At 37.7% G+C, this 15,036-nt stretch overlaps 1 pseudogene; it reads right to left on the reverse strand.

Moving 5' to 3' along the window:
• Positions 1–3,187: 3,187 nt before the first annotated feature.
• On the reverse strand, positions 3,188–5,281 carry LOC143408897 (ERI1 exoribonuclease 2-like; annotated as a pseudogene).
• Between the last annotated feature and the right edge of the window lie 9,755 nt (positions 5,282–15,036).

Below are 15,036 nucleotides of genomic sequence, written 5' to 3' on the forward strand. Positions count from 1 at the left end.
TGATAGACCACTAGCCACACTAACAAGGAGAAGAAGAGAGAGAACCCAAATTACTAGCTTACGGGATGAAAAAGGCAACATCACAACAGACAATTCAGAAATACAGACGATAATTAGAAATTATTTTGAAACCCTATACTCTAATAAAATAGAAGATAGTGAAGGCATAGATAAATTCCTTGAGACATATGAACTACCCAGATTGAATAGGGAAGATATAAACAACCTAAACAGATCAATATCAAGGGAGGAAATAGAAGAAGCCATCAAAAGACTACCAACCAAGAAAAGCCCAGGACCGGATGTATATACAGCAGAGTTTTACAAAACATTTAAAGAGGAACTAATACCAATACTCCATAATCTATTTCAGGAGATAGAAAAAGAGGGAGAACTCCCAAATTCATTCTATGAGGCCAATATCACCCTGATTCCCAAACCAGAGAAGGACACCTCAAAGAAAGAAAACTACAGACCAATATCCCTAATGAATTTAGATGCAAAAATCCTCAATAAAATTCTGGCAAATCGTATACAAAAACATATCAAAAAGATTGTGCACCATGATCAAGTAGGATTCATCCCTGGGATGCAAGGCTGGTTCAATATACGGAAATCAATAAACGTTATTCACCACATCAATAGACTTAAAGATAAGAACCATATGATCATCTCGGTGGACGCAGAAAAAGCATTCGACAAAGTACAGCATCCCTTTATGTTCAAAACATTAGAAAAACTAGGGATAACAGGAACTTACCTCAAAATTATAAAAGCTATATATGCTAAGCCTCAGGCTAGCATCATTCTAAATGGAAAAAAACTGAAGGCATTCCCTCTAAAATCTGGAACAAGACAGGGATGCCCTCTCTCACCACTTCTATTCAATATAGTTCTCGAAACACTGGCCAGAGCAATTAGACAGACGAAAGAAATTAAAGGCATAAAAATAGGAAAAGAAGAACTTAAATTATCACTATTTGCGGATGATATGATCCTATACCTAGAAGACACAAAAGGGTCTACAAAGAAACTACTAGAGCTAATAAATGAATTCAGCAAAGTGGCTGGATATAAAATCAACACGCATAAATCAAAGGCATTCCTGTATATCAGCGACAAATCTTCTGAACTGGAAATGAGGACATCTACCCCATTCACAATATCCTTAAAAAAAATAAAATACTTGGGAATCAACCTAACAAAAGAGGTGAAAGATTTATACAATGAAAACTACAGAACCCTAAAGAGAGAAATAGAAGAAGATCTCAGAAGATGGAAAAATATACCCTGTTCATGGATAGGCAGAACTAACATCATCAAAATGGCAATATTACCAAAAGTTCTCTATAGGTTCAATGCAATGCCAATCAAAATCCCAACGGCACTTCTTGAAGAAATAGATAAAGCAATCATGAAATTCATATGGAAAAATAAAAGACCCAGAATAGCAAAAGCAATTCTAAGCAGGAAGTGTGAATCAGGAGGTGTAGCGATACCAGATTTCAAACTGTACTACAAAGCAATAGTAACAAAAACAGCATGGTACTGGTACCAAAACAGGCGGGTGGACCAATGGTATAGAATAGAGGACACAGAAACCAATCCACAAAATTACAACTATCTTATATTCGATAAAGGGGCTAAAAGCATGCAATGGAGGAAGGATAGCATCTTCAACAAATGGTGCTGGGAAAACTGGAAATCCATATGCAATAAAATGAAACTGAATCCCCTACTCTCGCCTTGCACAAAAGTTAACTCAAAATGGATCAAGGACCTTGATATCAAATCAGAGACTATGCGTCTGATAGATGAAAAGGTTGGCTCCGATCTACATATTGTGGGGTCGGGCTCCAAATTCCTTAATAGGACACCCATAGCACAAGAGTTAAAAACAAGAATCAACAAATGGGACTTACTCAAACTAAAAAGTTTTTTCTCAGCAAGAGAAACAATAAGAGAGGTAAATAGGGAGCCTACATCATGGGAACAAATTTTTACTCCTCACACTTCAGATAGAGCCCTAGTATCCAGAGTATACAAAGAACTCAAAAAATTAAACAATAAGAAAACAAATACCCCAATCAACAAATGGGCCAAAGACCTGAACAGACACTTCTCAGAGGAGGACATACAATCAATCAACAAGTACATGAAAAAATGCTCACCATCTCTAGCAGTCAGAGAAATGCAAATCAAAACCACCCTAAGATACCATCTCACTCCAGTAAGATTGGCAGCCATTATGAAGTCGAACAATAACAAGTGCTGGCGAGGATGTGGGGAAAAGGGTACTCTTATACATTGCTGGTGGGACTGCAAAATGGTGAGGCCAATATGGAAAGCAGTATGGAGATTCCTGGGAAAGCTGGGAATGGAACCACCATTTGACCCAGCTATTGCCCTTCTCGGACTATTCCCTGAAGACCTCAAAAGAGCGTACTACAGGGATACTGCCACATCGATGTTCATAGCAGCACAATTCACAATAGCTAGACTGTGGAACCAACCCCGATGCCCCTCAATAGATGAATGGATAAAAAAAATGTGGCATTTATACACAATGGAGTACTACGCAGCACTAAGAAATGACAAAATCATGGAATTTGCAGGGAAATGGATGGCACTAGAGCAGATTATGCTAAGTGAAGCTAGCCAATCCCTAAAAAACAAATGCCAAATGTCTTCTTTGATATAATGAGAGCAACCAAGAACAGAGCAGGGAGGAAGAGCAGGAGGAAAAGATTAACATTAAGCAGAGTCATGAAGTGGGAGGGAAAGGGAGAGAAAAGGGAAATTGCTTGGAAATGGAAGGAGACCCTCATTGTTATACAAAATTACATATAAGAGTTTGTGAGGGGAATGGGAAAAAAATAAGGAGAGAAATGAATTACAGTAGATGGGGTAGAGAGAGAAGATGGGAGGGGAGGGGAGGGGGGATAGTAGAGGATAGGAAAGGTAGCAGAATACAACAGTTACTATTATGGTATTATGTAAAAATGTGGATGTGTAACCGATGTGATTCTGAAATATTTGTAATGTTTTGAATAACCAATAAAAAAATAAAATTAAAAAAAAAAAGACTCCATAACTTGTAGCCCTATACTTTTTTGTCTTTCCTGCACTAAACGTCACATAAAAGTTGTCCTAAAAGTAAAAACAGTTTAACTGTAAAGAAAATTTATCAATTCCTCAGTGAAGGTCTGAGTCTCAAAGAATTTTTAGTAGGAAGACAATTACTGTCACGAATATGGCTTGTTACTGGAGAACTAAAAGTTGAGTCTCCCTGGGGAATGAGATAGAACCATGTTGTTGGCTTTTTCCTTCTGAAGTGTTTGTTCCCATTTAAAATAATCACAGCACTTCATGTTTTCTTGGTATTTGCCAATAGGGCAACAATAGAAGACTCTTCCATGGTTTGGTCCATTGTTAGCAACAACAAATCTCTTAGATCTTTGGCCACACTTGCATAAGGGAGGTGTCATTTTCCCACTCTTCCAAGGCTCCTGTAGATTCACTGCAGAAGTTAATATGGGGTAGGGGGCAACCTTCTGACAAGAACTTTTTCCTGGGGAGCAATCAGATGATGCTGGCTTTTCTTCATGAATACTGAAGGTCTGTTTTTTTGCTGGTGGGAAAACTGGGGGACTAGATGAATTCCTTTTAGAGACACCTAAAGAAAGAGGATGTTTCCCCAAAACTGAAGGATGAGATACATTGGCATTAACACTGTTAAAGGCACATAATTTGCGTTCAGGTAACTTAAAGGCAGACACATCTGATCCTGAATATTTAGCTTCTTTTACATTATAAATAGTAGTGTGAGGACTCTTCTACACAATGGACTTAGTGGTCTCCAACTCCTGAAAAGTTTTCTTGATGCCTCCAAAATTTTCATGACTGAGCACTTCTGTCTCTTTTAAAACCATTATTCTTTCTCCAGAATTAAGTGAAGTCTCTACATTTGTGTCACTAATAGGAATATTTTCCTCAGGTTGAGATGCTGGGAGTAAAGCTATGTCTTCCCATTCAGCCAACATAGGCAAACAGTCAAGAGTAGAACTCATTTCCATTTCAAAAACATGACTAACAGAAGGAATGGTAATAGAGACAAGTACCAATTATGAATTAAATGTTGAAGACTTAGATTTGGTATTAACTACAAGATGTGCATTTTTTTTTTTTTGCTTCTGCATCTAGATAGATGAATTTAAGCTGGGAGACTGCAACTGTCCCAAAGATGTAGAGGGCTTAGTATTAAAAACAAATAAGCAACTTTCGACATTGTGAGGACCAGCTTTTATACTGTTCTTTACTTGTAACTTATCCTTTACTGTTATAGGGGAATTCACACAAAGTAAATTCATTTGAACTTTTTCATGAGCACTTATTGTATTTTTAGGCTCTCTATCATGTATATTGGAACCCTGGATGCTAGTGTTGCAGGCAGATGTTTCTTCTTGATTTGTATTCAAATTTCTGGCCAGAATGTTGGGATTCTTCTTTGTGAGAACCTATGATTCCATAGACAAATCCAACAGCTTTAGAAATTCTGCATTTATACTTTCTTGTTGAAGGACCTTGTAATTTTCATTAGGCACCCATCTCTGATCATTTTCCAAGCAAGAAGAGCAGTATTGCGAGAATCATCCAACCCAGAATTCTATTCCCACTCCCTGCAAGGCACTGCTTAGTCCTTTTGGCTTTCTTCTATAGAAGAGCTTGTAAGTTGCTCTGAGATCAATCCAGGAATTTAAGAACATGGGTTTTAACAGTTGTTTTCTTTTACACTCATACTCCAGGCAAACCCCCAAGTCCCAGTCTGACCGAGTAACAAATGCACACAATTTTGCTGCAGAAGTAGAAGGCTCTGAAACTCCAGTAGCAAAAATAATTTTCTTCTCTTGCTGAATCTTATGAATCCATTTACAGAAATGAGATAAGCGAATCTTCAGAGGGGGTCCTTCATCAACTTGAGCCTGTTTTATGCTTGTCATCTCCATGCAAAATTCTGAAAGAACTGGATGTTCTTGAGGCTGAACATAAGCATGGAATTCGCATTCAATCTCTCCAGTTAATGTGTTGAGCAATACTGCTGGAAATTAAATTATTTTCCTGGCTATTGTGGTGTTTCCCATCATTCCAGCAGGTGGATTAAAAATCAATCACAATTAAGTAGTCATAAAATGGATTTGCTTCTTCCTAGTTTCTCATTTGCTGGTGCAATTGATTTTCTCCTAATTAATCCAAGCTGCCACACCAGGCGCTTGGTTGCCATCCCCAACACTCTGGGTTCTCCAAAGTCCGGCTGCCGGAAGTCCATGCAGAGCCTTTCTAATTAAGAAATGGAATTCTCCCAGACTCCTAGGTGGGCCCTGGGAGCTCTCCTCTGCAACACAAGGGGTGGGGGCTCTTTTCCAAACTGTCAGGATGCATGGCTGTGTCTACACACACTGGGAGAATGGTTACTTTCTGATTCCCGTATACATTTCTTCTGATTGGATGCACATATTTTATTTTAGCTTTTTCACTGCTGTCACTAAAAGGATTGATAAGCACAATTACAGAGGAGGAAAAGTTTATTTCAGGGCTCATGGTTTCAAAGGTCTTAATCCATAGAAGGATGGCTCCATTCCTTGGGGTTCCAGGTGAGTCAAAACTTCATGGTGAAAAAGTGTGGCAGAGAAAACCAGGTCACATGATGATCAGAAAGCAGGGAGGTTCTACTCTCCAGATACAAAGTATGTCCCCTAGAACCTTGCCCCAGTTAACCACTTCCTCCAGCCACACTCACCTGTCTTCAGCCACCACTTAGTTAATCCCATCAGGGATTAATTCACTGATTAGGTTAAGGATATGACTCAATCATTTCTCCTCCATACATTCTTTCATTGTCTCTCATGTGAAATTTTGGGGGACACCACATCTGAACCATACACATTTCTTTCATTATTGAGCATGCACATTTAATCTTTCCTTTTTAGGAATCCTCTCCCATATAGTGGAAATACCCCACCTGCTTTCTAGATTGAGCTGCAGCTGTTGAGATGAATATTTTGGTCAGGGATTGTAGGCCCAAAGCAGAAGCATATTGCTAGTCAAGGAGGGATTTTTGGCACAGGTTTTGTGCAACAGCTGCTGTATTTTCAGTTTTGACCTTGGCAGACCTTTTCTTAGATGTGCTTTGCCAAAAATTATGGCTTATTTGCCATATTTTTCTCTTCCCTCAATTAGAAAAGAAGGAAGGGTTGAGAGCTACAGGGGTGTCAATATGGAGTTGAACCTCTAGCAAATGACACTCTTTCCTTATGAACATCCAAAATTTGGGAGATATTTGTGTATCCCTCCACTTCATTACATAGTATGTGTACATGTATATATTTAGTAAATCAGTCATTTCTTTCAATAGCAGATACCAAGAAATTGATGGTCTGTGATGGTTTGCTGATGTGTGCAGAGATTTTTGGTCTAGTGAAATATATCTATCTATATGTGCTCTTTTGAGATCCTATGTTTATTTCTTTTTCTAAAATTTCTTATATCCAAGATTTAAAAAAAAATCATTCCATACCAGTTGATTATAAAAATAAGAATTGATGATGTCTGGGACTAAAAGTTCCCATTGATTTTTGTTGCCATTCATTGTTTTGAAACTAACTGCCTGGGACATAGTTCCAGTGGTCTTATTTCCCTGAACCTCCTTGCACGCCAGGATCTTTCTTCTAATGCACTTTCCCCATTACTACTGAAGAAATAGAGATCAAGATATGATTCTGAACTTGTCATATTTTCCTGTTTTCAAACTCCTGGTGATTCCTAATTTCCTATAGAATAAAAGGAGAGCCCTTCATCCTAATGAGGCAGGACGATCAACCCAAATTAAAATCTTACACTGGAGGTTTTTTTTTTTTTTTCCTTTCTGTCTGCCTGACTGGAAGGCCCACTCATGATTTGATGCCCATACATTCTGTGTTGCCTCGAGCTTTGACTACTCTAACATTAGTCAACACCAATGAGTTGTTTTGAACCCAAGCAATTCTTTTGTTTTAAGGAACAAGTACAGGACAACACAGGTTAACAAACACATTAAACCATCCCATTATGGGAGTAAGAAATTAAAATTGAGTCAGAGAAAGACACAATTAAGGGGGACTGTCCAATGAAAGTTTAGTTTTTCAGCAGAACAGTATAAAAGCCCCTAGAGAGAGAGAGAGAGCCAACACTGTAACCTCCTTTGGGACCCCTGTATGCTGAGAGAGGTTTTTATTGTTCCTAATAAATCTGTTGCTGAATTCTCACCCTCCTTAGTCTGCAAATTTCATTCTTGCGGTGAGTGAGATGAGTCCTCCAGCGCTCACTGGACCCTGTGTTACACCAGTGTGAAGCTCCAGTTTTCCATCCTGCAGTACCACTTTCTTACCTCCTCCCCACCTCTTTGTCATCCTTTCTCCCCAGGGGCCCAAAATTCTAATTAAATGCTCTTTTTGGAACTTATGGTGCACTGTTATGCTTCTGAGAATTTCCTTGTGGTATTTGCATCAGATATTACCTCTAAATTCCCTTCTCTCCCTTATCTTCATAGAAAATTCATACTAATCCTTCAGGATTCAACTCAAAGAATTCCTCATTATGAGATGCTTGAGTTAATTGTGTGTGTGTCTTGCCAGCTTATTGTGCACTCTTCATGGATAAGATAGTCCGCCATTCATCATTTCTATTGTGGTGTTGTAAGACCAGGAAGAGGAGCAGGAGGCTCTCTTATGTGACTGCCTCCGAAACACTGATTTTCCTATCTGGCTGTTATTATCCCAGCTTGTTCTTGTTGCTTCTGGACCCAGCAAATGTGGGTGGCAGTCTTCACAGCCCCAGTGTGGATGCATTCAGACCCAAGCTGCCCACTCAGGTAGCATTTGCCCTTGAGAGATTCTTTCTGATTCCCTGACTAACACATACTGGATATCTACACACATGCTCATTTCCTCTGGGAGTAAGCTCTGCCCTGCCTCACACTGGCCCATAATTGACTCGGAGACTCAACTATCATGTCCGTTGCATGGCTCAAGTGTGTGCACTGAAGGCAGTTGCTCTGTGCAGGCTCCTGGTGTCTTTACTAATTGGTTGATCTCCTTGCCTCTCTGTCCAATTAAATAATTCAGCTTATCCTCATAATAACCCTAAGCCTACATGCAATTATCATACCTATTTTATACATGAGGAAACTGAGGCACAGAGAGGTTTGAATTCAAAAGCTCTAAGATATCCGAGCAGTCTGGCACCAGGGTCAGTGTTCTCAACCCACTGTACTGTACTGGGTTGAGAACATTATTACTACTGTTCTCTGTAGTCTTAAGTTAGAAAATGAATTAATATTTTTATTGCCTACAACAAGCCAGCTTATATATATAAATATAAATATAGATATATAAATAGATTTGAGTATATTAATTGAATCATTGAATCACTGGGAAATTGATGGAGCCATGGTTGAAATCCTCATTTGACAACTCTAAAGTAAATGATATTTTAACTAAATATAACTGCTTTCTTAGTTTAGATTCCAAAAGTAATTTGTAAAGATTTGTTTGTGAAGAAAATGTAACTTTACAGATATATTCATGACAGGTGGCTGGTGAAAAGGTGATTTTGGCTCTGAAAGTTTCTGCTGTGCAATGACATTTTGTTTTATTTTTTCAATTCATATTATCAAATGCCTGACTTAAAAAAAGCCAAAATGAGATGGAAAATTCAAAATTTTATTCCAGTGACTGAGTCCCATTGTGATAAATAGACCAGAGTGAATAAATTGAACCTTGTGTATTCAGCACCTCAATTATTAAATGTATGTACAGAAACCTGTTCTGTCAAATTATCTGTAGGGTTTGTTGCTGTTGTTGCAAATCTGAGCCTTTATCTATTTGTGCTCTGTCATCATAACTGGATTTTGCCTTTTAAACTGAACACCAAATTAACCCATTAAATAGACATCACTGATTCCCATAGAACATCTGAATAATGTACAGCAGTACGTGTTTTAATCATTTATTTTAATCGTGTTGCTCATTCAACAAGGTTAAACAAAAGTTATTGAAATCCAAAGTGTCAAATCATTAAACTTGTTTCAAATAGATTATAGCTGTTAGGACCTAAATGGAAAGGGAAGAATGTATATATTTCTTTGCTTTTCTGCTTATTTAATAAACCTCCCTACCTTTTTATTTTTCTTTTCACAATATTGGTAGACTGTAGATAATTTCTTTTTGTTTTATGCTTGGTTACTGTTTTTTCAGACTTACTTGCTTTGCTGGGAATCTGACACCAGCCACAGCTTGAAGACTGAAAATTCTCATTTCTCTCTTTCTGAGAGAGACTTCCTTGCTTTCATGCAGAGAGTAACAAAGGACTTTTTTGGCATGACTGGTTTGGCCTTGTGAATGAACCTTCTCCTAGCATCTGAAAGCTGGTAGCAAAATGTCAGAATCCCAAATAGGCTGTGAAGAAATGCAGTCAATGAAGGAAACAAAATTCCTGGCAAAATCCAACACATGAGAGAGTCATTAAGCATCTGCTGTGACTTGTAAAACCCAAATAAAGCATTTCTTTGAGTTCTCTGGCACATTTACAACCAGTGGCTTTCTGTGAGTGAATACTGTGGTAACCAGATTCACTGGATGTACTAAAGCGAACTGCTCATTTCTATCTCCACCTTGGAAGGTTATCTGGCTGGTCTATTAGCTGTGATCTCAGAGTATCAGCCAGTTGTCCTGTGTTCATTCATTTGGGTCATTGTGCCCTGTCAGTGAGGCAGTTACAGAGTTCCATCTGGACAGAGGTAGAACAGATTATTTTTTACCTGACTTTTGTAGTTTTTTAAACTTCCAAACTGATAGAACAACTGGTAGTGGCTTTTAAGAGACACATCTGATGTGCTTTGAGCTGGAAGCGAGATATTTCTGCTGTTGAGTTTTTGTATCATTGTGCAGGCTTCAGTCTTTTCCATTATTGTACATATAATGAATTGACTTTAAAAGTTTTAGGGACAATATTTTTCTTAGGTGCAGCTGAGTATTTTCATTCTGGTACTACAAAAGAAGGAATGAATATTGATATTAAGTGGCTGGTTGAAGGTTGTACAGCTAGTCATGGTTGGTCTAGAATGGAACCCCCATCCCTTGGTGTTTGCTCAGCTACTGCTACTCTGTCCTTCCTGTCACACTCTTTTTAAAGAATGTTGAGTATATTTAAAAATAAAATTATTACTTGAATCTACTTAAACCATAGAACACTAATTGTTCACAAATATCCATTGTCTCTTTCTTCTTTAGTAACAGAACTCCTCATTTTAAGTTGGCAGGTAGCCACCCATAATAAAGACTAGGTATCCCAGCCTCCCATTCAGTTACATATAACTGAAATAAACTCCATTGGGACTAGGAGAAGAAACAATGTGCACAGCTAATTGGTTGCATCCTTATGGAAAAGGCATTCCCTTTATCCTTTCTCACTCACTAGAATATTTGTTCATTTTGAACCATCTTGAAGAGGGCAAAATGCTCGAGATGGTAGAGAAAATAGAAGGAACTGGGATCCCTGATCCTATGGAACTGATTTGCAAGATCTAATTTGCTTGTCTAGACTTTTATGCAAGATAGAAATAAATGCTTATCTTGTTTTAACTACTGGTATTTAGATCTCAGTTACAGCAGCTGAACACACAGTGCTATTTAATGGTTTGCAAATTTTATGCTGCAAGTTAATATTTTATAACAACCAAATTTAATACAATTAATGGATATTATGCTTGTGTAAATGTCTGGCAGCCTTTGAATTGAACTGTTACTATCATACATTTCATGAGAGGGCTTTCCATTTCTTGAGAGTCCTTAGAATAACTTACAAAATGTGACCCCTGATGTTGCCTCTCTAACGCTATCCCCCACTGTCTGTCCTGTCAGTGGGTTCTAGCCATACTGACTTATTTGCTGCTCCTAACCATCCCTCATGTGTCCAGTGCTCCTTGCCAGGGTAAATATAGCTTTGCTGTTTTGTTTTTATATCCCTGTACAGAATGTCACCTTATGCAAATTGTCTGCCTAGTAATTTGCATATTGTGTTTTTCTTTCCACAATTTTAGGTTCATGTTCAATTATCTTTTCATTAAGTCTTCCTGTGACTGCTTCAAGAAATTTTATTGTTTGCCTGATACTTGTATACCCTTTAATTTTAATTTTTTCCATATCATGTATTTTCTTCTTGCTGTTATTTCAGTGTTAATTTGCTGTTACTTTACCTGTTCAGTTTATTGCTGTGCCTACAGCACACTGGCATCTACATGTCACTGGATACATAAATACCATTGAAAGGATGATTGGATCAACAATGTTTTAAAAGATATAAAAGATGTTATGGCCTATTTAAAGATGATATATTATGCTGATAACTCACTTTGTTCTCTGAAATACCTGTTAAAGGAATATGTTGTTTTATCTAAAGTTAAAGTCTTTTTCAGTGAATTTATAATTGATAAAAATTTCACATAATAGAAAGTAAAGCTTATTCATTTACCAACATCACTGGATCTCATAGCAGATTATATTCTGAAATATGATAATATATTTTATTATATTTTCAATCCACATATTTCCAATGTAAAAACTTCTGTGCTAAGTCTGTCCTGAATGTAAAAGTAAATGAAGAATAATACTATCTTGTAATGTCATTAACCAAAGGCTTAACTACTATAGTGGGAGTGGATTTAGCATGTTATATTTGTGTTCCATTGATGTCTTACTTTGCTTTTGCAAATCAAATTGTATGTATCCCCTAGTTCTGAGTTCTTGGGCTAGATGAGAAATCTAGGAACAGGGATTTTTTTAGGATCCCTTTCTTCCTTTGAGATCTCTAGGTTACATAGATCAGGCAGACTAGAAGTAGGGTTGATTCCTAGTGCATGGGAGGTGGACTCAATCCATACTGCTAGGTCATTAGTTTGAACAGCAGCTACAATTGCTGGTTTCCAACTCCATATTGGGGTCTAGAGCTCTGCCAGGGCTAGTGCTGTCTCTCTCAGCCACACTGTCTGCTGGCACCCATCCAAACATAGATCTCATCTTTGTATAGTTTCATAGTATTAAATGTCCTACTCCATCAGCACCTATTACATTTTGCCCTAGAAAGCCTTGTTTCTACCCCTAGTATATAGTTCCCAGATTTTATCCTCTTTATTACATATAGGAAGCTATTTTTTTTCCAAAATAATCTATAACTCTGTTAGCTATAAAGTGTCATCCTACCCTCATTGGTAGACTTAAGAACTGAAACTTCAACTCTAATTAGGACACAAATTTAGGCAGTTTCAAAAAACCTTTCAGTCAGATTTTGTATAGTGGAAAACAAAGAGAAAACAGTAGAAGAAGGGGAAATCCTACCAGCATCTTCAAGGGATACTATAGCATTAACTACAAACTGACTATCAGAAAATAAATTAAATACAGAATCTTTAAACATCATAAAAGCTTGTAATACTGCATTAAGCTCCACCTTTTGAGCTGATTGTTTGGGTACTAAAAATGTAAAAGTTTGATCAGGGGTAACTACTGCCGCTGTACCATTATTTGACCCATCAGTGAATATATTTGGAGCATTTATGATAGGGGGTTTTCTTGTCATTTTTGGAAAAACTACAGGATGCTTAGACCAAAAAGACAACAAAGGATTAGATGGTAAGTGATTATCAAATGAAACATTAGATTTACACATGATTATTGTCCAAGTATTTAACTCATTAGCTAACTCATCAATTTGATCCATAGTATATGGAGTAATAATTTTATTGGGAGAAATCCCAAACACTCCCTTTGTTGGTATGCCTAGATAAGGCCTTATCCAATTTATGTCTCCCAATAACTTTTGAAAGTCGTTAAGTGATTTGAGTTGATCTACTCGTATTTGAATTTTTGGTGGACGGACCATGGTGGAGGATAATAGAACTCCTAAATAATTAATTGGAAGATTTAATTGTACTTTATCTATTTCTATCTCTAGATTATAATTTTTTTAATAAATTTGTGTGGCATAACATTCTAGCAATGTGTTTTTTTCTTTATGTGCCAATAACACATCATCCATATAGTGAAATATTTGTAGTTCAGGATTTTGATTTCTAAGTGGCTGGATTGCTTTGTTAACATAAATTTGACACATAGTTGGACTATAAGCCATCCCTTGAGGGAGTACTTTCTATTCATACCTCTGATCAGGACCTTCATGATTTAGTGCAGGGATAGTAAATGCAAAATGTAGACTATCCTCAGGATGAATTGGAATTGAAAAAAAAAACAATCTTTAATATCTATAGCTAAAACATACCAGGTTTTTGGTAAAGCAGACAATTGGGGAATCCCTGATTGAGCAGGTCCCATAATAACCACCTCATTATTAATGGCTCTTAAATCTTGCAATAATCTCCATTTATCAGATTTCTTTTTAATGACAAAAATGGGAGTATTATGGGGAGATACAGAAGGTTGTATATGTCCCTCCGCTAATTGTTGTTTGACCAGGTCATGGGCTACTTGTATCTTTTCTTTAGTCAGGGGCCACTGAGGAACCCACACTGGTCTTTCTGATTTTCAAGTAATTTTGATTGTCTCAGTGGCCCTTTCTGAAAACCCAATCCATGTCTATTTATTTCTTGATCTATTTGAATTGGTGCTGTCATACCTTGTTCTTGTTCTCTTAATCTTTTTTCTTTCCTAAAGCCTTGTCCAGCCCTAGTAGTGGGCGCGTTAGGACTGATGTTATTTGTTAATGTCAAACCTAATTGATCTAGGACATCTCGTCCCCATAAATTTATAGGAAGATGATCCAATACATAGGGCTGTATAGTTCCTTCACATCCTTTAGGATCCTTTCAATCTAATACCACTGCACTTCTATGGGGATTAGTTGCCACTCCTAGGCCTTGAAGTGTTTGAGTGGCTTGTTGTAATGGCCAATGTTTTGGCCATTCTTGACGAGATATGATGCTAAGGTCAGCACCTGTGTCCAGTAGCCCATTAAATTCATGTCCTTGAATATTTAATTTTAGCATGGGGTGAGAATCTAAATTTAAAGACAGCATAGCCCAATCTACACCTGTGGAGCCTAATCCCCTGGTACCTCTTTCTATAGCACGACTGGAAAATTTATCATGTAGGCTGGGTACTATTAATAACTGTGCTATTTTATCTCCTGGTGAAATTACTGATATACCTCTTGGAGAACTAGCTATAATTTTTATTTCACCTTCATAATCGGGATCAATTACCCCGGGACTTATCATAAGTCCTTTTAGTGTGGAAGAACTGCGTCCCAATAATAAGCCTACTGTTCCTTGGGGAAGAGGTCCTTTTACTCCTGTGGGAATGATTTGAACTCCCATCTCTGGAGTTAGTACTGCTCTGGCAGAGGCGCAGATGTCCAACTCTGCGCTCCCTCTAGTTTGTCTGATGAGGGATTTAATGGATAATGTGTCCTGGGCACTACCTTAATGGTGCTGCTGGGTTCCTCCATTGACCCGTATATTTGTGGTTTTGGGCCCCGGAGCATTGGGCCCTCCAGTCCGTTTTTTGGCAATGGAGCCTGATGCCTTTCTCCATGATATCGTGGGTAAACACTTGGTCCTTGTCCATTTTTTGATAACGGAATACCCTCTATGGTGGTTTGAGAATGGCATTCATTAGCCCAATGTCTCCCTCTACGGCATTGTGGGCAAATACCTGGTATTCTACTCCTTTGATACCTAGCTTTGTTAAACCCTCCTCCTATGGGGCAACTCCTTTTAAAATGTCCTGTTTGATCACAATTATAACATGTTTTTGGCCTGGCATCTAAAGCCTGTTGTACTGCTGCTAAGACTTGTCCTTGTTCATTAATGTCTCTACATAATTTAATATATGTGTTTAAATCTTCATGTTTCCATGGTCTAATGACCTCTCTGCAGCAACGATTTGTTTGGTCATAAGCCAGTTGTTTTATAAATGGCATTGTCTGTTC

Source organism: Callospermophilus lateralis, chromosome 10, assembly GCF_048772815.1.
Source record: "Callospermophilus lateralis isolate mCalLat2 chromosome 10, mCalLat2.hap1, whole genome shotgun sequence".
Classification (NCBI taxonomy): Eukaryota; Metazoa; Chordata; class Mammalia; order Rodentia; family Sciuridae; genus Callospermophilus; species Callospermophilus lateralis.